Source organism: Lissotriton helveticus, chromosome 3_1 (assembly GCF_964261635.1).
Source record: "Lissotriton helveticus chromosome 3_1, aLisHel1.1, whole genome shotgun sequence".
Lineage (NCBI taxonomy): Eukaryota > Metazoa > Chordata > Amphibia > Caudata > Salamandridae > Lissotriton > Lissotriton helveticus.
The window spans coordinates 912,148,901-912,175,638 of record NC_136061.1 but is presented as its reverse complement, the minus strand read 5'-3'; the positions used below and the strand labels follow the sequence as shown (position 1 = coordinate 912,175,638).

The 26,738-nt window shown below is 42.7% G+C and overlaps 1 long non-coding RNA gene across 1 annotated transcript in view; it reads left to right on the top strand.

Annotated features, from left to right (window-relative positions):
- LOC144823072 (uncharacterized) overlaps nt 1-26,738 on the top strand; it is an 89,935-nt gene that overhangs the window by 48,440 nt on the left and 14,757 nt on the right. Inside the window, exon 3 of the long non-coding RNA XR_013608727.1 lies at nt 23,274-23,343. This is a non-coding gene — a long non-coding RNA (uncharacterized LOC144823072). The remainder of the gene's footprint in view (nt 1-23,273; nt 23,344-26,738) is intronic.

The window sequence follows — 26,738 nt, the reverse complement described above, 5'->3', positions numbered from 1 at the left end:
AGTTGTCCTGTTGAATTTGGTAAGTAAGTTGCATGCAGCAAACAATTCCTCTTATTGGCGGCACTCCTCCATTCCAGCTGACGCTTCGTCCATCAATGTTGGTGACCACTGACAGAAGACACCCTGTCCACTGCCTGCCTGGCGGATGTTGACTGAAACCCGGCCTGTAATTATTGAACGGAAAACAGGAAGTGCTATTACAATACCACTGATAAATAAATAAAAGGTATGTACGCTGTGTGGTGCAAAAAGTGACACTTTGATTTCCCCAATAGACAGTACAATATTTTTGAAATTGCGTGCTCTGTCTGAGTCACCTTTTTAAGGATAAATAAGTATGGCCAAAATATTATAGCGGATCTTTCCCCTCAAGGTAGGTGTACTGTAAACTGTGTTTTAGAACAAAATTTGACCTTCCCAGCAATGCTCCCACCAAGACCCTTACTAAAGCCAGTCGCAAAAATGTAGAAGACCCCCAATCAGATCTCCAAAAACGATGCCTAGCAGAAAAATGGTGACAAAACGTACTTTGAAAGTAACAGTAGGCCCAAATACAGACCGTGGATTGTATTCAAACCACTTGCAAGCAAGCAAAAGTATCCATAGCCAGCATCGCTCCAACAGTGCTCTAAAACCCCAGAACTGCGTTGGAATAGAACCCCCCGAAACACATGCAATCCTGCTGCTAGAGCTAACCCTAACGAACCCTAACTTACAAAAAGTGCCAAAACTGGTGTTTCCTTATGGATTTTGTCCAAAACACTTCTATCCGGTATTAGACCTTCCCAGGAATGCCCCAGGCAAGACCCGCCAACCCACCCGCAAAAAACCACCCGACAACACCCCCAAACAGCGAAAAAGCTAAATCTCATACTTACAATATCTCTCGGCCTTCGGTCCAAACGCGGCGCTGTGCAGCTAGGTCATCATCATCAATCATCATAACTCCTGTTTTCCACCACGGATTTCCTGAAAAGCAAATGCAATCAAGATTAGACTGTCGCAGCAGTGCTTCGACAGAGACCCCGGCCGCAACCCACCCACGAACAGCAGGAAGCCCCCCAAAACGCTACATTGAGCAAGATGTCAGAAGAAATAGCAAAAAAAAGGCTGTTCCTTAAGGATTTTGTCCAAAACACTTCTATCCGGTATTAGACCTTCCCAGGAATGCCCCAGGCAAGACCCGCCAACCCACCCGCAAAAAACCACCCGACAACACCCCCAAACAGCGAAAAAGCTAAATCTCATACTTACAATATCTCTCGGCCTTCGGTCCAAACGCGGCGCTGTGCAGCTAGGTCATCATCATCAATCATCATAACTCCTGTTTTCCACCACGGATTTCCTGAAAAGCAAATGCAATCAAGATTAGACTGTCGCAGCAGTGCTTCGACAGAGACCCCTGCCGCAACCCACCCACGAACAGCAGGAAGCCCCCCAAAACGCTACATTGAGCAAGATGTCAGAAGAAATAGCAAAAAAAAGGCTGTTCCTTAAGGATTTTGTCCAAAACACTTCTATCCGGTATTAGACCTTCCCAGGAATGCCCCAGGCAAGACCCGCCAACCCACCCGCAAAAAACCACCCGACAACACCCCCAAACAGCGAAAAAGCTAAATCTCATACTTACAATATCTCTCGGCCTTCGGTCCAAACGCGGCGCTGTGCAGCTAGGTCATCATCATCAATCATCATAACTCCTGTTTTCCACCACGGATTTCCTGAAAAGCAAATGCAATCAAGATTAGACTGTCGCAGCAGTGCTTCGACAGAGACCCCGGCCGCAACCCACCCACGAACAGCAGGAAGCCCCCCAAAACGCTACATTGAGCAAGATGTCAGAAGAAATAGCAAAAAAAAGGCTGTTCCTTAAGGATTTTGTCCAAAACACTTCTATCCGGTATTAGACCTTCCCAGGAATGCCCCAGGCAAGACCCGCCAACCCACCCGCAAAAAACCACCCGACAACACCCCCAAATAGCGAAAAAGCTAAATCTCATACTTACAATATCTCTGGGCCTTCGGTCCAAACGCGGCGCTGTGCAGCTAGGTCATCATCATCAATCATCATAACTCCTGTTTTCCACCACGGATTTCCTGAAAAGCAAATGCAATCAAGATTAGACTGTCGCAGCAGTGCTCCCAGACACCAAAAATCACGCACAAACACCCGGAACCCCGCCAAAGAGCACCTGAAAGGCAAGCAAGTCAGCAAAAACGGCAAGAAATTTCCACCTCATATTTGGTCCAAAACACTTTTGTCCATTATTAGAGCTTCACAGCAATGGGCCCAAATCCGTCAACTCACCCGCAAAGAAGTACAACACCCCCACAAGTGCTGAGTCTTTCTTCATTGGGCGTAATCCAGCACTCTGCTTTGAGGGAAATCGCAGTCTGGAGGGGGAGGATAGAGGAGCATGTTCTTCAGAACCTGTGAACCTGAGGAATGTAGACTGCGGCACCTTCAAATCAATAAGCAAACAAGTGAAGACAGTTCTGCTGATGGTCTTGTTTTTGGGATTAGGTGATTAAAGTTTGAATTAAATTAACTGTGCAAAACAAAGAAAGAGAGACACACAGGAATAAAAGTGAATAAGGACGAAAAAGAAAGTTCTTGATTCATTGTCTCATTTTCAGGGCTCGGTGTCAGGGAATAAGAAGAAGATTTCGTCATCATACTCTGCGAATTCAGGCAGGATGAGGTCAGTGCCACCGAACAGAGAACAAATCCCCTCATCTACGTTGCCGTCCTCCTCGTCTTCATGCGGCGTGCTTTCTCGTACTTTGTAATCTGGTGGTATGAGGTGCTGATTCATCTTGATCATTGTCAGCCGCTCCACATTTTTGGGCGAGAGGCGGCTCCGTTTGGGAGTTACAATGCCACCAGCAGCACTGAAAACACGTTCAGAAGACACACTTGCGAGTGGGCAAGACAAAAAGTTTATAGCCAGGTTGTAGAGCTGTGGCCACAATTGTTTTTTGCCATGCCAATACTGCAATGGCTCATCATTAAGAAAGACCTCTGTTGAGTCATTCATATAGTCCTGCACCATCGACTCAAGGTCATCAACGGTTCCTCCACTTTGCTTACTTTTTGCTGTGCCTTTGATATTTTTTCGAGAACCATACCCAAGCAAACTTAGCCAATCCTCCTCAGCAGCCACTGTTAGTGTTGTGTGTGGTGCAGATGATCCAGTTGCCGGTGTCTTTAACGGCTGAGAGGTCACTTGTGCCCCAGCCACAGGTGCAGAAGTGGATTCTTGTGACTGGGGATGGCCTGCTGATGCTGATGCTGATGTACTGTCTTCTCCTTCAATAACCTGCCGTTCTTTTTCAAACCTCTTGGCTGACCAGGCTAACCAATGTTTGTACTTTTGAACATCTGCATCAGCAAAAGGAAAGAATGCTTCGCCTGCCAGCGCCTTTTTGTAGCGTGGATCCAGAATAGTAGCACAAATGTAATGCTGATCTGACTTGATCTTTTGAAGACGTTCATCACCACGTAGGCGCTCTAATAATTTCTCAGACAAAATAAAATGGTCTTTTTTTTGTACATCTTTTTCAAACTCAGAAGACACCGCCATCAGTTGGTGCTCCAGCATGCACAACAATGGGATAGCTTTTCCCAAATTACAGTCCTCCTGGCTGACTGCACGCGTGAAGAACTCAAAAGGACGAAGCATGTCTGTCAGGCTTTTAACTATGTCCCATTGCGTCGCACCCATCCGCAGGTCCTCCTTCTGAGTTGTACCCTCTGTTAAGAAATAGTGATCGAGTACCGTATACTGCTCATACAGACGCTCAAGCATGTAGAAGGTTGAGTTCCAACGTGTTGCCACCTCCTGGATGAGTGCTTTCACTGGTATTCGACTTTGAAGTAGCAGCCTCCTCAGATGCTTCCGGGCCTTAAAAGAATGGCTGAAATGGTTGCAGATTTTGCGGCAGGTGGCCATTACCGCGAACGCTGCACTGTCTCTATCACTCAAGAATTTTTGAACTACCAGGTTGATACAGTGCGCCAAACACGGCACTCTGAAATAGCCACCCAGCGACATGGCCTTAACTACATTGGCGCCATTATCCGTGGAAACATAACCAATCTTGCGTTTTTTTGGGGATAGCATTTTCAAGACCTTTTTGTCAAACTCTTCCAAAATGTTTTCTGCTGTGTGACTTTTCTCCAAGCCAAACATGGCTAGTGTTGCATGTTTCCGAGCAGCTTTGAAAACTTTGTCCGGGTCAACACCTGCGTTTAGCTTTGCTTTAACACCTGAAAAAGAGACCCAGTGTGCAGTGATGCACATGTAATCAGCGCCTGCGCCACTGGTCCACATGTCTGTTGTCAGATGTATTGTGTGAACAGCACTCTTCTGCAAAGCTGCCCCAATTGCCTCCAGCACATCTTCATGTAATGCTGGAACCGCAACTCTGGCAAAATAGAACCGGCTAGGAACCTTCCATTTAGGGCAGAGCATTGCCACTAATTCTAGAAAACCTACCGCTTCTACAAAAGAAAAAGGGAGAAGGTCCACAGCTAGCATTTTAGCCAGCTTAGTGTTATACAGACGCGTCAGTGGGTGGTTGCGTTCATATGGCACGTCTGAAGTAAGCATTGTTCTAATGTTGCCCTGGACCAAGCATTTACGGGCTGATAATGACTTCGTTGACCCAATTTTGCTCGCTGGTGAACTTTTGTGCGTTGGTGTCTCACTCACTCCAACACTCTTAGTGTGCCTCACATTGGGTGTGCTGCTGACAGGGGTACTGGGTGTAAGGGAAGTGTTTGACACGTCTTCTTCCTCCTCGTCATCATCAGATGCAACATCAACGTTTCCTTGAATTCGGCCTTTCTTGATCGCATCTAGGTGCGCAAACCATTGGACAGTGTGCTGTCTCCTAAGATGACCTCTCTGGCCTCCGGTACCATAGTTGGTACCTGGCTTACCATGACTAACTGCAAGCTTACAAAGGGTACAAATGGCAAACTTTGGATTTTTTTGACAAACAGTAAAGAAGTCCCAAACTGGGGACTTGAAGTGTCTGTGGGACCTGGAGGAGGCGGCGATACTGGTGGTGGTGGTCATGAAGCTAATGCCAGATGAAGTGGAGGATCTGGATTGCCCAACTTTTGTACGTTGTGCACTTTCACCGCCACTAATTAAGGTCGAGGTGGATGGAGGTCTCTTCTTGCCAGAAAGTAATATGGAAGCGGGACGAGTTGGTGTACTACTTAACTCCAATGATTGTGGTGTTTCCACTGCCTCCTCATCGACAACATCATCATCATCACGCTCAGCAGCTCTTCGGGCTAGGGTCAAAATGTCTGTTTGCTGCATGCCCGCTGGGGCTGCAGTGACCTTTATGATGACTGGGTCGTCGTTGGCAGAGTCTTCATCAGCAGCAGTATCCGCCACTTCTTGTTGAGCCTCATCACACTCCATAACTCTGAGACTTTGGACGAGCTTCCTTTTACGCTTAACTACCTTTGTCGGATCATGGTGTGCCTCACTGTCAGACGGCAGTGGTGCTGGTTCCCAAGTTTGATCCGTATCATCAGAAGGAGGTGTGCTTGAAGAAGATGTAGACACCACCCTTGATCTCTTCCTTGCTAGGGGTGTGGAAGACAATGAAGGATCATCAGGAGGAGTGGCTTGCTCAAATGATACCTCGCCTTGATTGTCGATTTCCTGATGTGCCCCTACTTCGGGAGGAACAACTATTGTGGGCACTTGTTGTGACCCTCCATGCACCTCTGCTTGCGCATCTCCTTGCGCTGCCTCTCCTTCCACATGTACTTGGGCTTGTACTTGCACATGTGATTGTTGTTGCGGCTGTGGTTGTTCAACACTCGTCAGATGAGCTACAACAACCTGTGTTGATTGAGGGACATTGCTGCTGCTTTCTTGCGATGAGCCAACATCACTGGTCGATGGTGATTCAAGAACTATACTGGCTGCCTCTGCAGCACTCAAGGGCTTTGACATAAGTTGGCGTGGTGGTGGTGGTGGCACTGAGCCCAATGGAGCGGGGGTGATGCTGCCAGCTTGGTCCCCAGCAGATCCCGCTGCTGCTGCAGGCATACTTTTTTTTTTACTCCCAAAAAAAGAGGCGGGCGGCACACCAGTCTCCTTGGTAACTTGCTTCTTCTGCTCCTTACTGGCACCTTTCTTGCTAGAGGAGCTACGGGTTACTTTTTTTGGGGCCATCTTCTTCAGAGCAGGTCAGACCAGCAGGCAGCAGTTGCACGAGTTGCAGAGTTGTCTGTGTCCAGACGTGACGTCGCGTGACGTTATGCTGCACACACACACCGCTGCAGGACTTCTTCCTGGCACTGGTGGTTCTCTTGAGTCTTGTGCACCTAAAAGCAATGGAAGACAGAGGAACATCAGTTCAGTTATACACCCCAAAAAATCGACAAAACACAGAAAAATGAGCACAATCCCATGCCATCCATGATGTTTACATTGAAGACACCCCACAGAAAGACTAGGGACATGCAAGTATGCAACACTCACTACCCCTGGGCATAATGGATGAAAAGTAGGCAAAATAAGTGCAGGCCTCAGACACTGCCTCTCCTCAAAATGGCCCCTTACACCCCAAGCACATGTTGCCTGTACCAGCCAATACTCAAGATGGCCACCACCACCACCCACATGGCCAGTCCACATCAACAGTACACCCCCAAAAAACAGAAAAACAGCCAGAAATCACCACAATCCAATGCCATCCAGGATGTTTACATTAAAGAGAGTGAGACCACACTACAGGCACACTCAGTCCATGCACCACTACCCTTGGGCAAAGGGCCCCACCAGCAGCCCCAAAAAACAATAAAATAAGCACAATCCCAGCCCATCCATGGCCTCAATGGTTTTTAAATTCAAGAAGACACCCCTCAGAAACACTAGGCCCATGCAACACTCACTACCCCTGGGCATAATGGATGAAAAGTAGGCAAAATAAGTGCAGGCCTCAGACACTGCCTCTCCTCAAAATGGCCCCTTACACCCCAAGCACATGTTGCCTGTACCAGCCAGCACTCAAGATGGCCACCACCACCACCCACATGGCCAGTCCACATCAACAGTACACCCCCCAAAAACAGAAAAACAGCCAGAAATCACCACAATCCAATGCCATCCATGATGTTTACATTAAAGAGAGTGAGACCACACCACAGGCACACTCAGTCCATGCACCACCACCCATGGGCAAAAGGCCACACCAGCAGCCCCCAAAAAACGACAAACAACAATAAAATAAGCACAATCCCAGCCCATCCATGGCCTCAATGATGTTTAAATTCAAGAAGACACCCCACAGAAAGACTAGGCCCATGCAACACTCACCACCCCTGGGCAAAGGGCCACACCAGCAGGCCCAAAAAAACGACAAAAATCAGCACAATCCCAGCCCATCCATGGCCTCAATGGTGTTTAAATTCAACAAAACAGTTGTATCATGCACCCCTAACCAACCCTGGTCCTACTGGATACTGTGGCTACCCACAATATAATTTATTTAATGTTCTGAAAAAGTTCCAAAATTGTACTTGCAGCAACTGTAATGCCCCAAACAATCTTACTTGTGAAAGTTGATTTCTAATCCAAAAGTGATCCAAAGACAGTCAAAAAGGCCTCAAATCCAAATATCCAGCAGCACCCACAAAAAGTAATCCTTCCAGCTCCAGATCCAAATGAAAGTGACCAGGAGATGGACAAAGCACTGGGAGGAGCCTGCTGGACAGGAACAGGAAGTTGGAGACTGTGGGGCACTTCCTTCCTCCCCCCCCCCCCAAAAATGGACTCCTTGCAAAAAAAAAGGCCATGCAAATGTCAACCTGAGGAGTGATTCTGATAAAAATCATAATTTTCTGAAGGTTTATCCTGTTTGCTGGTGATTTTCTTGTGCAGAATTGCAAAATCTCTATTTCGCGAGTGCGAGATTGTTCCTTTCCGCCGCAACTACGTGTTCGCAATTGCGAACTCTCGCGAGGTGTCCTGTGCAAGGTGGCAAGCCGCGATTACGTATTCGCGGGCGCCAAACTCCTGCGGGATCACGCAGCAAGATCCAAAATGGCGCGGCACTCGCAAAGAAAAACAACTCGGCAAACGCTAAATGACGGAAAGTGAACGCCGTGCACCACGCCGCGCGCCGCAACCAAGCAAAAAATCCGCCGCGAGCGGATTCACGGATTTTCGACAAATTCGCGAGAGTTCGCGGATTGCGAATTTGCCGAAAATCCGAAAAATCAGCGATCGGAGCGGATTTTACGCCCATGCTTAATGATAAGCAATTACCACTTACATCATTCAATTCATACCGGGTGGTTAACTGAAATCCCTTTAAAAAAATCCCATGCATCTGCATATCTTTATTGTGCTGGGGAGCTTGATTCACCTTCCTAAGCTGAGTATCATCCGCATGGCAATGAGCAATCAGCCACCTGTTAGTATATGGCATTGGATACCAAAGGATTAGGGGAGGCCACCATAGACTTCTAAACATTAATGAAGAAAGATATACAATGCCAAGACAGTTTTCGTAAGGGTGACATTTTACGTTCATGCAGGGCCGGCTCTCGGGCGGTGTGCCCAGGGCTACTGCACCACACGCTGTCTTTAGGTGGGGGAGCCATATAGTATGGTTTTAAAAGCACCTGCTGCTGCGTTGCTCACCTCCAGCAATTTTTCGGCAACAAATGAAATTTCAAGATAACTCTTGTGATCAATGTGACTGCTGGAGAGAGAGATCAGAGTTTTGTCTAGTGGAGGTTTTGACTTATGTAAGGTAGTGCAGAGGATTAATAAGCCTGTTGCTACGAACGTGTGCCATGCAGATCACAAAGGGCATATAATGTCAATAGGTCAATGAGTTGGCCAGGCTGTTGGTGAGAGCACCTTAAATACAAAAAGAGGTGCATACGCCAAGCAGATTGATCCACGGAGTGCCGAATTCCAAGCCACTCGAGTATCAATGCAAAGAGATACAAGGATCTTAACGTGAATTGGATAAGCTATTTTGTACTAGCCGACTTGCTGATGCAAAAAAAAGTAGGTGAACTAGTCATTACCTGCATTAATTTCTAGCAATACTGTGGGTAGGTGCTATAATTATGTACTTAAGTTTTTGAAAAAAAACTTGTATCTCCCATGTACAGATTCCCTGATGCAACGCGAGGGATAAAATTATAACCAATTACAATACTCCAGTACCCTGATGTGGCAATGTATAAAAGGACCACTTTTAAATGTAAGAAACTTTAGGGCACCGTCAACAGTGATGTGGCATAACTCCCCCGACAGTTCAACATCTAACAAAATGTTATGTATCTATTTTTAGATTAAGAAGATCCTTTAGAAAGTCCTGAAGAAGGTGTTCTAAAGAATATATCACCGAAACGCGTCGACAAACTTTTATTGAATATGTACTATTAATTGGTCTTTTATGTACACTTGAAAATTATGGTTTTTTTATAAACTGAATGTATTTGTATAAAATTTGTTTTTGTGTATAAAAGGATTTTTACGATTCTATGTAACTATGATCATGACATTAGGATTTTAATGTGTTTAGCAATTTTATGAATGTATTTCCTTTGCCTTGAAGAAATCAAAATAAAAATTATATTTTGATACATACATTTGTTAGTTTTGGTTGAACTAGACTTTCTGGGGCAAATGTTGTTGTGGGGAAGCCTAAATGAACATTCAAGTCAACTGTAATGGTGTAATACTCAGAAAGGAAGTTTCCTTTTTTTGATTGATTTATTTCCCGGTCCTTTCTGGGTTGAATAGGGAAATCTCTCCCCTTTTTCAGTTGTAACTCGGCTCCTTGAGCCAGAGAGTGGTTAATTAATACTATGGATACACTACGAACCTTTGGGTTCTCTGAAGACCAATGTGTAAAACTACTGGGTGGTTCTTCTAAAAGCATTAATGCAGTAACCCTATCTAAAAGTGAAGATGATAGGTGGAACAAATTATGGAATCTAAAGAAAAAGCTGATTCGAACAGAGCTCCATGCAGAATTTATTATTCAGTACTGCAAAAAAGGGGTAATTCCAAAAGGTTTACAAATAACAAATGAACCAGGATTATTTGTAAAGGATGAGAAGTTTAAAGATAATTGGACACTAATCGCAAATAGATGCAGCCGCGATTGGATGCTTCTCATCATTGATACAGCTCAGGGACTACTAATAATGGAACGTGAGGAAATAGAAAAACTAGAAAAAGATCTAAATGAATCCACTGCTTTGGAGGACGCTATAAAAAAACTAGCGGAAATCAAAGAGGATATTATGGGATATCAAGAATATATGATAAATAAAAAAAGCAACAAACTGAGGAAGGATATAGCAAATTTCCAGTTGGAAGTGGTATACCCATACCTTCGTAAAGATTATTATGATCAACCAGCTCCCCCTGAATATAACAATCGTCCATACAAATATAACAAGAATAAGTTCTACAAGAAAAATGTAACTTTTTCGGATACCTCATATAATACAAGTGACTCTGAAGCTGAGAAAGTCCCTGATAATTCCAAGCGTCAGGAAACAAGAGAGGAAAACATGGAAGGTTACCATGATTATCAGGCTTTTTTAGGCCAACAACAGAGAAGACAGACGCGTGGTTTCAGAACGCGGGGGAGGGGCCGTCAGGGCTTCAGACAGAAGGAAGGAATCATGAGGAGACCCTATATGAGGACACGCAGTCAGAAGGACTGGGATTAGATAATCAGGTACAAAAAGCACCAATCATAAACCTTTCAGATAAAATACTAACTAGGTCTGAAATAGAGGTTTTGGAAAAGGGTTTAGGTTTCGCACCCAGCACTTCTGGTTGTAGGTTTTCATTGGAAAGAGATGTCCGTGATTTTTTCCGTAAGGTTAGGTTGAAAAGATTTTTTAATAATAGGGAACCTGCCCCCAGCAATAACAAATCAGGTTTAAAACCTCCATCCACATGGACCCCAAACATTACGATGGTTGGCCAGGAGGTAGACACATTTGAGAAAGTAGTGTCTATAGGGATGGAAAACCTGGACCGATAGTAACTTCTCTAAAAAAGAAAGAGAAGCTTTAAAAGATCTCTCAGAATGTGACCAAATAATAATAAAACCTGGTGACAAGGGAGGGAGTATAGTGATTCTCAATACCAAAGACTACAACTCAAAGATGTATTCCCTCCTCAATAATAAATCACACTATAGGAGTTCTAGTATGACTGAATGGAACAATGTTAAAAAGAAAATAAGAGATCGAGTCACTCTAGCTAGAGAGGACTCCATAATTTGTGAGGAAGAGTTTAAGTTCCTAGTTAATGAGCACCCAAAGATACCAGCACTTTACGGACTTCCAAAAGTCCACAAGGACATGAAGGACCCCCCAATGCGTCCGATAGTGTCTGGCATTGATTCTAGTACTGAACCACTAAGTAAATATGTAGATCACTTCATCCGTCCACTAGTGGAAATATTACCATCTTACATAAAAGATACAACTGACATGATCTCGAAAATTGAAGGCATTGATTTTAATGATGAGACACAGTGGTTAGTATGCTTGGACATAGAGTCCTTGTATACTAACATACCCCAAGCAGACACTATCACAATGATGAGGAATATTCTGTGCAGGGGAGAGGAAGAACTTGATGAATTAAACACCTTCATTGTTGATTGCATAGAGATAATCCTATTGAATAACATCTTCCTGTTTAATAAGGATCTCTTTTGCCAAATAAAGGGGACAAGTATGGGAGCTACATGTGCTCCGAGCCTCGCTTGTCTATATGTCGGAAAGTTTGAAGAGACGCATATTTACAACGAGGTCAGTCCGTTCTTTGAAAACATCGCACACTGGTCTAGGTTTATAGACGATGTGTTTTTTATTTGGGACGGAAGTGAGTCAGACCTCAATGCTTTCCTGGACTGGCTAAATTGTGGAGATGTAAACCTGAGATTTACTGCTAACAAGAGTCAAGTGGCAGTTGACTTCTTGGACATCAAAATAAAAGCGCAGGAAGGGAAATTAGGGGTGGAACTATACGTTAAACCCTCTGATAGAAATACATTGCTCCACCATACTAGCTACCACCCAAAATGTCAAAAGGATGGTATACCATATAGCCAGTTTATCAGAATCCGACGAAACTGTACGGATAGGTCAAAGTTCGAAAAACATGCTGAAACTTTGAAAAAGAAACTGTTGCAGAGGGGTTACCCCAAAAGACTCATCAGGGAAAGCTATAAGAGGGCAAAGTACCGAAATAGAGATACTCTGTTTGAACCAAAAGAAGCATCACTACAGCCAAAGGATGGCATAGTTATGGTCTCAGACTACAATAACATGAGTATAAAATTGAGGAATCTAATCACTAAGAATTGGTCGATTCTAAACAAAAAAGGCCAGACAAATTTACCAAAACCGACCTTTGCATACAGGAGGAACAGAACAATCCGTAATTGTTTAGTACAAACATATAGAGAACCAAAAAGGAGCCATCAGCTGAGCATCGACCATAATGCACCTATTCGGGGTAACTTGCCGTGTGGAACTTGTTCCCACTGCAAAACCATAATAAAATCTGACAAAGTTGACCTCAAGGGTATAACACACTGGATGAACGAACATGTCAACTGTAGGACATCTAATGTTGTATATCTTCTTATGTGCCCTTGCCAGAAATGTTATATTGGTGAGACAGGCAGAGAAATGCGCTTGCGCCTGTCTGAACATAGATCAGCCCTGAAAAATAGAAAGAAAAATGCCCCCCTTGTTGAACACTGGATTACCATGAATCACAGAGAAGATGAACTACGTTGGTTCATACTGGAAAAAATTAAAACATCAATGAGGGGTGGTAATACTGATCAAAGACGCAAACAAAGAGAGCAGTTCTTCATGTCTAAATTTAAATCTTACACAGAAGGGCTGAACAATAGAGAAGAATGGGAGAGAATAGTGAGGTAGTTCAGTAACACGAAAATGGTAGCCAACTGTACACACAAATGAAGTGAAGTATATACCACTAGAGTAGAGATATATGCTGGTGTTTGGAATAGTGATTTCAGCTTCCTTGCTTTATTTGTGGTAAATCCTCACGGTAAATCCGGTCAAAATGTGCAATTAGGCATATACAACATAGGCTGATGTGAAACGAAAAATATGAGTCTGGATTGTAAAGGGGACGGACGCCTTCACTCTGCCTGTAAAACCCACCAAGAGTTAATATAATGGGCTTTCCTTATTGAACATAACATGGGGAGCGGTGGGACCTTGTGCGAATATCTTAATAAGCATTACCCGCTAGAGCAGAGTGAACACGTGCAGATCCTAATAGTGATAATTTGTAAACATCTTGTGTGAATAAGATTATAAGACATTTTTAACTTTGTAGTTTAAAGCTCATGTTGTTAGTTGCTGAGCGCAATGTAAATAATATACAACTTATGGAAATTGTAAAATCCACACATGACAATATGCCATATATACGCATTGATCACTATGATACATTGGGTTTTTCGTGTCGATAGACGCAATTTTGATATAAAAAACTACTAAAATGGCCGACAATATTAAGCTCAAAATAACAACAATAAATACTGAATCGCTAATATGTTTATAATAATGTGCACCGGTAATAGTGTTTGCACATTAGCGTGTGCCCTTTATGAATATCGCGGTGTGCGATTGAGAACATTACGAAGAGGTCGGTAGTGCTTTCGACTGATTGGTCCGTCGTCGCATGTGTACGTTTCTATGGTTCGGCAATAAACTACTATCATGGCCGCGAAAATCGTAATGACCGAACCTCAGGTGTTTTCAATTACATCTGAAGCGCCGGGTGAGTGCATGTATATAAACCCCTTGACTAGTTGCATGCACGTACACCATACGGAAGGGTCAAGACGATCGGATGACAGACAGGAGGTAAGAGGGACCATTACCATGCTAAGTAGGTCAGGGCTTTGATTTAGCTCGATAGATCGAGGGACTCTATTAAGAGGGCACGGTGGGTAGGGGCGGGAGCTCCAAGCCGCCGTTTTAGCACCAGATGTAAGGGAATCCAGGCTACATTAGGATTACCGCTCTAATAGCCCGTAAGAACGAGGGGCTAGGTGAAGAGGAGGTGGAGAAGAGGGGCGTAAGTTTATAGCCATCCACCAAGCACTATAGGAAAAGCAATACCTGACACAAAATGCTATTACATTACCTAAACAGTGCTAGAATAGCAGATTAATGCGTTAGTTATACATACTTTTTTATTTACATGGAGCTTAGATGAATTTGGACATGAGCTTCTTCCAAAATCTCTAATAATAAAATGTAGAGTCGTTCAAGCATAAAATGCAGAGTCTTCTAAGCATATATGCATCCACACTAATAATTAAACAAGTGTGGAGATTAGGAGTTTACACTAGCGATAATAGTTTGTATAATGAATCACCTATACAAATACTTGAGACATTAACAGACCATATATGTTATTTACCCAGGCTGTTGGTGAGAGCACCTTAAATACAAAAAGAGGTGCATACGCCAAGCAGATTGATCCACGGAGTGCCGAATTCCAAGCCACTCGAGTATCAATGCAAAGAGATACAAGGATCTTAACGTGAATTGGATAAGCTATTTTGTACTAGCCGACTTGCTGATGCAAAAAAAAGTAGGTGAACTAGTCATTACCCGCATTAATTTCTAGCAATACTGTGGGTAGGTGCTATAATTATGTACTTAAGTTTTTGAAAAAAACTTGTATCTCCCATGTACAGATTCCCTGATGCAACGCGAGGGATAAAATTATAACCAATTACAATACTCCAGTACCCTGATGTGGCAATGTATAAAAGGACCACTTTTAAATGTAAGAAACTTTAGGGCACCGTCAACAGTGATGTGGCATAACTCCCCCGACAGTTCAACATCTAACAAATTGTTATGTATCTATTTTTAGATTAAGAAGATCCTTTAGAAAGTCCTGAAGAAGGTGTTCTAAAGAATATATCACCGAAACGCGTCGACAAACTTTTATTGAATATGTACTATTAATTGGTCTTTTATGTACACTTGAAAATTATGGTTTTTTTATAAACTGAATGTATTTGTATAAAATGTGTTTTTGTGTATAAAAGGATTTTTACGATTCTATGTAACTATGATCATGACATTAGGATTTTAATGTGTTTAGCAATTTTATGAATGTATTTCCTTTGCCTTGAAAAAATCAAAATAAAAATTATATTTTGATACATACATTTGTTAGTTTTGGTTGAACTAGACTTTCTGGGGCAAATGTTGTTGTGGGGAAGCCTAAATGAACATTCAAGTCAACTGTAATGGTGTAATACTCAGAAAGGAAGTTTCCTTTTTTTGATTGATTTATTTCCCGGTCCTTTCTGGGTTGAATAGGGAAATCTCTCCCCTTTTTCAGTTGTAAGTCGGCTCCTTGAGCCAGAGAGTGGTTAATTAATACTATGGATACACTACGAACCTTTGGGTTCTCTGAAGACCAATGTGTAAAACTACTGGGTGGTTCTTCTAAAAGCATTAATGCAGTAACCCTATCTAAAAGTGAAGATGACAGGTGGAACAAATTATGGAATCTAAAGAAAAAGCTGATTCGAACAGAGCTCCATGCAGAATTTATTATTCAGTACTGCAAAAAAGGGGTAATTCCAAAAGGTTTACAAATAACAAATGAACCAGGATTATTTGTAAAGGATGAGAAGTTTAAAGATAATTGGACACTAATCGCAAATAGATGCAGCCGCGATTGGATGCTTCTCATCATTGATACAGCTCAGGGACTACTAATAATGGAACGTGAGGAAATAGAAAAACTAGAAAAAGATCTAAATGAATCCACTGCTTTGGAGGACGCTATAAAAAAACTAGCGGAAATCAAAGAGGATATTATGGGATATCAAGAATATATGATAAATAAAAAAAGCAACAAACTGAGGAAGGATATAGCAAATTTCCAGTTGGAAGTGGTATACCCATACCTTCGTAAAGATTATTATGATCAACCAGCTCCCCCTGAATATAACAATCGTCCATACAAATATAACAAGAATAAGTTCTACAAGAAAAATGTAACTTTTTCGGATACCTCATATAATACAAGTGACTCTGAAGCTGAGAAAGTCCCTGATAATTCCAAGCGTCAGGAAACAAGAGAGGAAAACATGGAAGGTTACCATGATTATCAGGCTTTTTTAGGCCAACAACAGAGAAGACAGACGCGTGGTTTCAGAACGCGGGGGAGGGGCCGTCAGGGCTTCAGACAGAAGGAAGGAATCATGAGGAGACCCTATATGAGGACACGCAGTCAGAAGGACTGGGATTAGATAATCAGGTACAAAAAGCACCAATCATAAACCTTTCAGATAAAATACTAACTAGGTCTGAAATAGAGGTTTTGGAAAAGGGTTTAGGTTTCGCACCCAGCACTTCTGGTTGTAGGTTTTCATTGGAAAGAGATGTCCGTGATTTTTTCCGTAAGGTTAGGTTGAAAAGATTTTTTAATAATAGGGAACCTGCCCCCAGCAATAACAAATCAGGTTTAAAACCTCCATCCACATGGACCCCAAACATTACGATGGTTGGCCAGGAGGTAGACACATTTGAGAAAGTAGTGTCTATAGGGATGGAGAAGCTGCTGTCGGAAAAAACCTGGACCGATAGTAACTTCTCTAAAAAAGAAAGAGAAGCTTTAAAAGATCTCTCAGAATGTGACCAAATAATAATAAAACCTGGTGACAAGGGAGGGAGTATAGTGATTCTCAATACCAAAGACTACAACTCAAAGATGTATTCCCTCCTCAATAATAAATCACACTATAGGAGTTCTAGTATGACTGAATGGAACAATGTTAAAAAGAAAATAAGAGATCGAGTCACTCTAGCTAGAGAGGACTCCATAATTTGTGAGGAAGAGTTTAAGTTCCTAGTTAATGAGCACCCAAAGATACCAGCACTTTACGGACTTCCAAAAGTCCACAAGGACATGAAGGACCCCCCAATGCGTCCGATAGTGTCTGGCATTGATTCTAGTACTGAACCACTAAGTAAATATGTAGATCACTTCATCCGTCCACTAGTGGAAATATTACCATCTTACATAAAAGATACAACTGACATGATCTCGAAAATTGAAGGCATTGATTTTAATGATGAGACACAGTGGTTAGTATGCTTGGACATAGAGTCCTTGTATACTAACATACCCCAAGCAGACACTATCACAATGATGAGGAATATTCTGTGCAGGGGAGAGGAAGAACTTGATGAATTAAACACCTTCATTGTTGATTGCATAGAGATAATCCTATTGAATAACATCTTCCTGTTTAATAAGGATCTCTTTTGCCAAATAAAGGGGACAAGTATGGGAGCTACATGTGCTCCGAGCCTCGCTTGTCTATATGTCGGAAAGTTTGAAGAGACGCATATTTACAACGAGGTCAGTCCGTTCTTTGAAAACATCGCACACTGGTCTAGGTTTATAGACGATGTGTTTTTTATTTGGGACGGAAGTGAGTTAGACCTCAATGCTTTCCTGGACTGGCTAAATTGTGGAGATGTAAACCTGAGATTTACTGCTAACAAGAGTCAAGTGGCAGTTGACTTCTTGGACATCAAAATAAAAGCGCAGGAAGGGAAATTAGGGGTGGAACTATACGTTAAACCCTCTGATAGAAATACATTGCTCCACCATACTAGCTACCACCCAAAATGTCAAAAGGATGGTATACCATATAGCCAGTTTATCAGAATCCGACGAAACTGTACGGATAGGTCAAAGTTCGAAAAACATGCTGAAACTTTGAAAAAGAAACTGTTGCAGAGGGGTTACCCCAAAAGACTCATCAGGGAAAGCTATAAGAGGGCAAAGTACCGAAATAGAGATACTCTGTTTGAACCAAAAGAAGCATCACTACAGCCAAAGGATGGCATAGTTATGGTCTCAGACTACAATAACATGAGTATAAAATTGAGGAATCTAATCACTAAGAATTGGTCGATTCTAAACAAAAAGGGCCAGACAAATTTACCAAAAACGACCTTTGCATACAGGAGGAACAGAACAATCCGTAATTGTTTAGTACTAACATATGGAGAACCAAAAAGGTGCCATCAGCTGAGCATCGACCATAATGCACCTGTTCGGGGTAACTTGCCGTGTGGAACTTGTTCCCACTGCAAAACCATAATAAAATCTGACAAAGTTGACCTCAAGGGTATAACACACTGCATGAACGAACATGTCAACTGTAGGACATCTAATGTTGTATATCTTCTTATGTGCCCTTGCCAGAAATGTTATATTGGTGAGACAGGCAGAGAAATGCGCTTGCGCCTGTCTGAACATAGATCAGCCCTGAAAAATAGAAAGAAAAATGCCCCCCTTGTTGAACACTGGATTACCATGAATCACAGAGAAGATGAACTACGTTGGTTCATACTGGAAAAAATTAAAACATCAATGAGGGGTGGTAATACTGATCAAAGACGCAAACAAAGAGAGCAGTTCTTCATGTCTAAATTTAAATCTTACACAGAAGGGCTGAACAATAGAGAAGAATGGGAGAGAATAGTGAGGTAGTTCAGTAACACGAAAATGGTAGCCAACTGTACACACAAATGAAGTGAAGTATATACCACTAGAGTAGAGATATATGCTGGTGTTTGGAATAGTGATTTCAGCTTCCTTGCTTTATTTGTGGTAAATCCTCACGGTAAATCCGGTCAAAATGTGCAATTAGGCATATACAACATAGGCTGATGTGAAACAAAAAATATGAGTCTGGATTGTAAAGGGGACGGACGCCTTCACTCTGCCTGTAAAACCCACCAGGAGTTAATATAATGGGCTTTCCTTATTGAACATAACATGGGGAGCAGTGGGACCTTGTGCGAATATCTTAATAAGCATTACCCCCTAGAGCAGAGTGAACACGTGCAGATCCTAATAGTGATAATTTGTAAACATCTTGTGTGAATAAGATTATAAGACATTTTTAACTTTGTAGTTTAAAGCTCATGTTGTTAGTTGCTGAGCGCAATGTAAATAATATACAACTTATGGAAATTGTAAAATCCACACATGACAATATGCCATATATACGCATTGATCACTATGATACATTGGGTTTTTCGTGTCGATAGACGCAATTTTGATATAAAAAACTACTAAAATGGCCGACAATATTAAGCTCAAAATAACAACAATAAATACTGAATCGCTAAGATGTTTATAATAATGTGCACCGGTAATAGTGTTTGCACATTAGCGTGTGCCCTTTATGAATATCGCGGTGTGCAATTGAGAACATTACGAAGAGGTCGGTAGTGCTTTCGACTGATTGGTCCGTCGTCGCATGTGTACGTTTCTATGGTTCGGCAATAAACTACTATCATGGCCGCGAAAATCGTAATGACCGAACCTCAGGTGTTTTCAATTACATCTGAAGCGCCGGGTGAGTGCATGTATATAAACCCCTTGACTAGTTGCATGCACGTACACCATACGGAAGGGTCAAGACGATCGGATGACAGACAGGAAGTAAGAGGGACCGTTACCATGCTAAGTAGGTCGGGGCTTTGATTTAGCTCGATAGATCGAGGGACTCTATTAAGAGGGCGCGGTGGGTAGGGGCGGGAGCTCCAAGCCGCCGTTTTAGCGCCAGATGTAAGGGAATCCAGGCTACATTAGGATTACCGCTCTAATAGCCCGTAAGAACGAGGGGCTAGGTGAAGAGGAGGTGGAGAAGAGGGGCGTAAGTTTATAGCCATCCACCAAGCACTATAGGAAAAGCAATACCTGACACAAAATGCTATTACATTACCTAAACAGTGCCAGAATAGCAGATTAGTGCGTTAGTTATACATACTTTTTTATTTACATGGAGCTTAGATGAATTTGGACATGAGCTTCTTCCAAAATCTCTAATAATAAAATGTAGAGTCGTTCAAGCATAAAATGCAGAGTCTTCTAAGCATATATGCATCCACACTATTAATGAAACAAGTGTGGAGATTAGGAGTTTACACTAGCGATAATAGTTTGTATAATGAATCACCTATACAAATACTTGAGACATTAACAGACCATATATGTTATTTACCCAGGCTGTTGGTGAGAGCACCTTAAATACAAAAAGAGGTGCATACGCCAAGCAGATTGATCCACGGAGTGCCGAATTCCAAGCCACTCAAGTATCAATGCAAAGAGATACAAGGATCTTAACGTGAATTGGATAAGCTATTTTGTACTAGCCGACTTGCTGATGCAAAAAAAAGTAGGTGAACTAGTCATTACCCGCATTAATTTCTAGCAATACTGTGGGTAGGTGCTATAATTACGTACTTAAGTTTTTGAAAAAAACTTGTATCTCCCATGTACAGATTCCCTGATGCAACGCGAGGGTTAAATTATAACCAATTACAATACTCCAGTACCCTGATGTGGCAATGTATAAAAGGACCACTTTTAAATGTAAGAAACTTTAGGGCACCGTCAACAGTGATGTGGCATAACTCCCCCGACAGTTCAACATCTAACAAATTGTTATGTATCTATTTTTAGATTAAGAAGATCCTTTAGAAAGTCCTGAAGAAGGTGTTCTAAAGAATATATCACCGAAACGCGTCGACAAACTTTTATTGAATATGTACTATTAATTGGTCTTTTATGTACACTTGAAAATTATGTTTTTTTTATAAACTGAATGTATTTGTATAAAATGTGTTTTTGTGTATAAAAGGATTTTTACGATTCTATGTAACTATGATCATGACATTAGGATTTTAATGTGTTTAGCAATTTTATGAATGTATTTCCTTTGCCTTGAAAAAATCAAAATAAAAATTATATTTTGATACATACATTTGTTAGTTTTGGTTGAACTAGACTTTCTGGGGCAAATGTTGTTGTGGGGAAGCCTAAATGAACATTCAAGTCAACTGTAATGGTGTAATACTCAGAAAGGAAGTTTCCTTTTTTTGATTGATTTATTTCCCGGTCCTTTCTGGGTTGAATAGGGAAATCTCTCCCCTTTTTCAGTAATAGGTCAATGAGTTACTGCTTATGTCAGAGAGATTCTATTTTTACTTGAGGTTTATACATTAAAATCCTAATGTAGAACAATGAGCAATTTACTGTCATGAAACCGCTACATGGAAACTGCAAGGTATAGGTTAGAGCATTATGATTACTTCCCCAGTCCTTCATTATCCTAATCTTGCAAAATGGGATCATCTGGGTAGAAATCAATTCTTATTATCAAAGAGAACCCCCAACCATGGTGCTACATTTTTAATTATGAGTTTCTGCTTCTCAGACCAAGTACTCTTAAACTATGCTGCCTAGCACTATGGGGCGACATGTGACTCCGACACTTTGTAGTTCTCTTGCTTAAGTAATGTTTCCTATACACTGATTAACACATGTATGATTGATTGGCTCTGTGTAATATGTGTGTGATGTAAAGTGCTTACTCTACATGGGTAGGAGTGGTGCTATGAAACTAATTAAATGCATCTGAGAAAGAGTGGTTATGGAGACTTGAGGGGCAATGTTGAAGAGTGGTAGTGAGGGAATCCATGGTGCCAGTGGTCATTGGTGGGCGCCAACAAACATTGTCACACCAAGCCACCAGCACTTAAACAGGCCCTGGGTTCATGGTGCTAAACTCCCTTTTACAGTCTCTGGAAGTCACTGGTAGTTTGTTTACTGCACTTAAAACAGGTTGCAATCAGGAGTGGCTGCTCCCAGGAAGCAGCAGTGGAGTGGGAAGGGGGTTTGAAGGTGAAAAGAAAAACCACTTACCTACCGGCCGGCCGGCTGGCCAGCCAGTGCCACTTCTCCTCTGTCCTTTTCCTAGCTTCTTCTGTAGAAACAGGAAGCAGGAAGCACCCGTGCTCCTAGGCTCCTCATAGCCAATGCAGCATTGTGATTGGTCTGAGCACCGTGGTTCGGCACTTAGCCAGGGAATGGGAGCCTGGGACATGCCAAGTGTGCATGAATGTTTGGCCAGCCCGAGAGGGCCACTCAAACATTCATGTGCACCTACATAGTGCCCACCACTCCTCCCCCTGCTCTGAGAGCAGAGCAGATCTGCCCCACTGAAACACCACAGCAGGAACAAATAAAATGATAATAACACGAGTTACTTTCATTTTATTATAATTTGTTTTCACTGCTAAAGGTAGTGAGGCGATGCTCCTCCACCTTAGCAGAGGAGCCGCCACTGGTTGCACTTGTACTGAAACCTCATTCTCGCCATTGTCACTGGAACCTTCTTATATAAGTTTATAATTGAGTGATAATCTCCTGCACATGTTTTGCAGTGTATTCTTGCCTTCATACCATGGGGTCTCAATGTTGTTTGACCACTTGTGTAGATTGATGACATCAGTCTGTGATGTGCGCATCAGACATTCATCGGGGTGAGTTGTCATGCCAGACCAATTCCTTGATGATTGTGCACACAACTTGCAGCACAAGTTATCTGACAGATTTGGGTAAAACTGACAGAGGTTATTTTTATCCGGCCACATACGCCACTGCTGATTGGCACCCTTTAATAAATATATAACAACCTTCAACGGCTTGTTCTGCTACCTTTCTATGTGTCTCTGGGGACTCCTTAAGCCTCTCAGTTGCCCTTCCTGCACGATTGATGAGCTGGTAAGCTCGTGGCAGTGTTACCTTGGTACTTTGCACTGCTTCTGAAAGTGTTCCAGTTTCTTGAACAGCATCAGCAACACCATCTAGATTCAGCAAAAAACCTGCTGATGTCAGGATGTTATGCAGTCCACTGAAAGTTGAACAATATTTGGCATCACAAGATGTGCTTATGCTGGACTGTCAAAAATGTTTGTGAAGGGCTGGGTAAGACTATCAGACTGTTCGAATTTCCCTTTTGCTAGAGGCAACATAATTTTGAGAATTGTCATTTCCAACACTTTTGCACATTCATAGAGTTCCCATTGATTTTTGGGAGACAGTTGGTACACAACATAATGTTTTTCAAAATATGATGTGAGGTCCTTAAGGCCTGGCACTGTATCAGCTGTGTCCGATACACTGAGTTCAATCTGGTGGCATAGGCAGTGCCATTTTACAAGGTGGGGTATTTTGAACATAGCCTTTCCAGAACACAAGAGTTTCTCACAATCATTACACTGGGACATTCACTACACACTTCTATCCACATTTCTGCAATTAATTAGTTTCGAAATCTATGTTTTTCAGGACATCTTAACAGTGAGGCCTCAATGCACTCTGCATCCACCTGGTCAACTCAACCAAGTCAAGAAAAATGGTGAGGGGCTCTTTCTCATTGATTGCAGCATGAATATCAATAATTAAAACTGAAATAAAAAAAATACTTGTCGATTCATCAATGTAAATAGAGATTTTGGGAGCCTGTTCAACAATACCCATGCAAAGTTTCCTCTGCATTTCATTAGCTATGCAACCTGTTATCTGTGCTGCAGTTTACTCACTGTGAAGAATCTAGAGCACATATCTGCCTCATTGGCAATCTGCAAGCCTATTAGACATGGAAAGTCTGAAAAGTGGAGATTCTTTTTGTCACAAAAAGAAAGTGTGTGTGTTAGACCTAGCATCATATTTGTGTCAATCTCCCTTCTATTTTGATGGATTTCCTCCTCTGTTTTGATATGTTATTGCTGGTTGTATGCTTTGGGCACTGTGCCACTGCTAATCAGTGCCACATTGCAAGTGCTCCCTATGTTAAATTGATATACTAATTGGATTCCATGATTGGGTTATTTGACTTATCTGTCAGCCCCTAGTACAGCACATTAAGTGTGCCCAGGGCTTGTAAGTCAAATGCTGCTGTTTGGCTTGCAGCACTGGTTGTGCCACCCACAGAAGCAGCTTGTAAAGTGTGTCTCAGGCCTGCCATTGCAAGGCCTGTGGGCAGTCTAGTACTGCCATGTCGACTTGGCCAAGTGCACCCACTTGCCAGTCTCTAAACCTTCCCTTTGCTTCATATTAGACACCCCTATGGTAGGCCCAAGGACAGGGTGCATTGTAAGTATAAGGTAGTGCATGCTCTGATGTGTGTAGCATGTCCTAATAGCGTATTACAGCCATTTTAGTTTTTCACTATTGAAGACTACCTGTTGTCCATAGGATAGAATTGGCAGTTTAGATTATTACATTCTTATAATCCTAACTGACTCAAGGAACATGGTAGAAATTCGAATTTAGTATGCCTGAACTCAGAAAAATTAAAATATATCTTTTAGTAAAGTTGGTTTTAATATTCTGTGTTTTAATATACCACTTTTAGAAAGTAGGTATTTTCTTGCCTAACTGTCCAGGCCTGCCTCTTCTAGGTTGTGTATTCCTTGTCTGGGTTTGTGAGTGACAGGGCTGGGGGATTCCAGGAGACAGGCTGGGGCAGCCCGGTGGTGAATTGAGAGATTTACATCTAGATGGGAGGGAGGAGTTGCACCTGGGACCTGAATAGGGCTGGGCCTTCCCTCTACAATGCTGGCTCCACCTCCTGTGAGTCCCTTGCTCACTTTGCCACTGGATTCAAGCAAGCCTGGCTGAAGACGGCTGAAATGCCAGAAACCGGTCCTAGGAAGCTTGATTCCGGTCCAGGGAAGGCATCGTTTGGCAGTTCGGGCTGGACTGTTCCCATGAGGCACAGGGTCAGACTGATTTGCATATGGCCATGTCTGAACTGGGGCGGCAGAGTGGGCTAAAGAACAGTGATGGATTAAACCCAGATCTGTTGACTGGGTGTGAGTGTTTGATTGATTCAGATACTCCATCCATCACCACCCCCTTTTGTACCACCTCCTGTGGGGCGGCTGATATCTCTGCCCTGCACAGTGAAAGGAAGAAGAGAGTCATGTAAAAATAAGTTCTTATGAACTGGTTTGGACTAGGCAAAGGCCTCTCTGCCTTCAGAGAACAAAGGATTTTGGGGTATAAATATTGGGACCCTGATCCCAAGAAATTAGATCACTTCTGGAACAAGAAACCTTTTGCCAAGGAGAAGAACCAAGGAAGCTGCAGGAGTTTGACTGCCCCTCTGCCAGTGTGCTGTTTGCTGGGTTGGCCTGCAGTGGTTGCTTCATTGCCAAGGAAGGAGAAGGAACTTTTTAAGGACTTTAATCTACAGAATATTCTCCAAGGGCTTGAACTGTGCTTGCCTCCTGTTGAAGTCTCAGGGACAAAAGACTTCACCTCCAGCTCCCCTCTGAATTTCCTTGCTGGGAATTCTTAACTCCAGACATTTGCGTGTCGCTGGGAGCTGGAAGCGCGGCTCATCGAGAGGAAGTGTGTCGCTGCCGCAGCTGAAATCATCGCATCATCAGAGAAGCGAGCCTTTGCGGCATCTCCCTGGAAGCGTGTATTCATCGAAGCTGCTTGCTGTCGCATCACTGGAGAAGCATGACACCATCGAGAGAGTCGCCATCGCATCACCAGAGAAGCGTGTCGCAGGGCCTGTCACGGGTCCAAAGTACAGAGTTGTCGCAAGGCTGCCAGGGTGTCTACGTATCGTCATCACATTGCAGCATCAAGGGCGCCATCTTCTAGCATTGCAACCGGATCATCGCATCGCATCAAGGCGCCATCTTGGCACCGCAACGGGCCCGCAGATCGAGAATCTACGCATCACCTCCGCACCGGTAAGGATCACGACGCATCCCCTACTCTGCGCAAGCATTGAGGCACGACGCATCATCTTCCCCGGATCATGGAACCAAGGCATCTCCCCTATTGCGAGCCTTTTGTTTACTTTGCATTACGCATCCAGGTACTTTGTTGAGAACTTTGCAGCATTTATCATCAACTTGAAATAAGCACCTTTAATCATCTTTTAAGCAATCTGAAGTGTAGTATTGTGGATTTTTGTCGTTTGTGGTCTTGTGTTAAGTCTATATAAAGAATACTTATTTTTATAAAACCTGTGTTGTGTCCATTTGTAGTGTTTTCACTGTATTACTGTGTATATTCACAAATGCTTAACACACTGCCTCTGAGATAAACCTGTCTGCTCGTGCCAAGCTACCAAGGGGGTGAGCAGGGGTTATTAAGGAGTGTAATCCCCTTTTCCTGACTTAGAAGTTAGGGTCCCTATTTGGACAAAGGTGAATACCCTTGCCAACTAGAGACCCCCAGATCTAACAGTGTGAAAAACTTTAAATGTTGAAGCATGGCAATGCTGTCAAACTAGGGTTTCTCACTAACCTAATTTCCTGTGGAGGTGAGACGAGTCCAGAAGCAAGTTCCCAACTACTCCCCAGAAGCGGATACTTGAATGAGAAGAAACGCAGCCAGGCCTGCAGCCCCTGGGGTGGGGTGGGGTGGGAGAGAGGGGGAGGGAGAGGGAGAGAGAGAGAGAGCGAGAGAGAGAGGAAAGAGTGAGAGAGAGAGAGAGAGAGAGAGAGAGAGAGAGAGAGAGAGAGAGAGTGAGAGAGAGCTAGAGCGAGAGAGATAGAGAGAGGGGAAGAAAAAAAAAGTTCTTCAGATACTAGAATTCCTTTCTGAGCTGTTGGACTTTCCTGCTTTCTTGAGCCTTCTGTATTGAGAAGGAAGAAATAATCTGATTACTAAAGTTGCTAATCTCTAGTATATCCACTATAATTTATCTGTGACAAATAGTTCCACAAAGCTATTTGGATATCTAATGGGGTCCCCTTTCCCACTTTTGATGCTACCTCTCTCTTG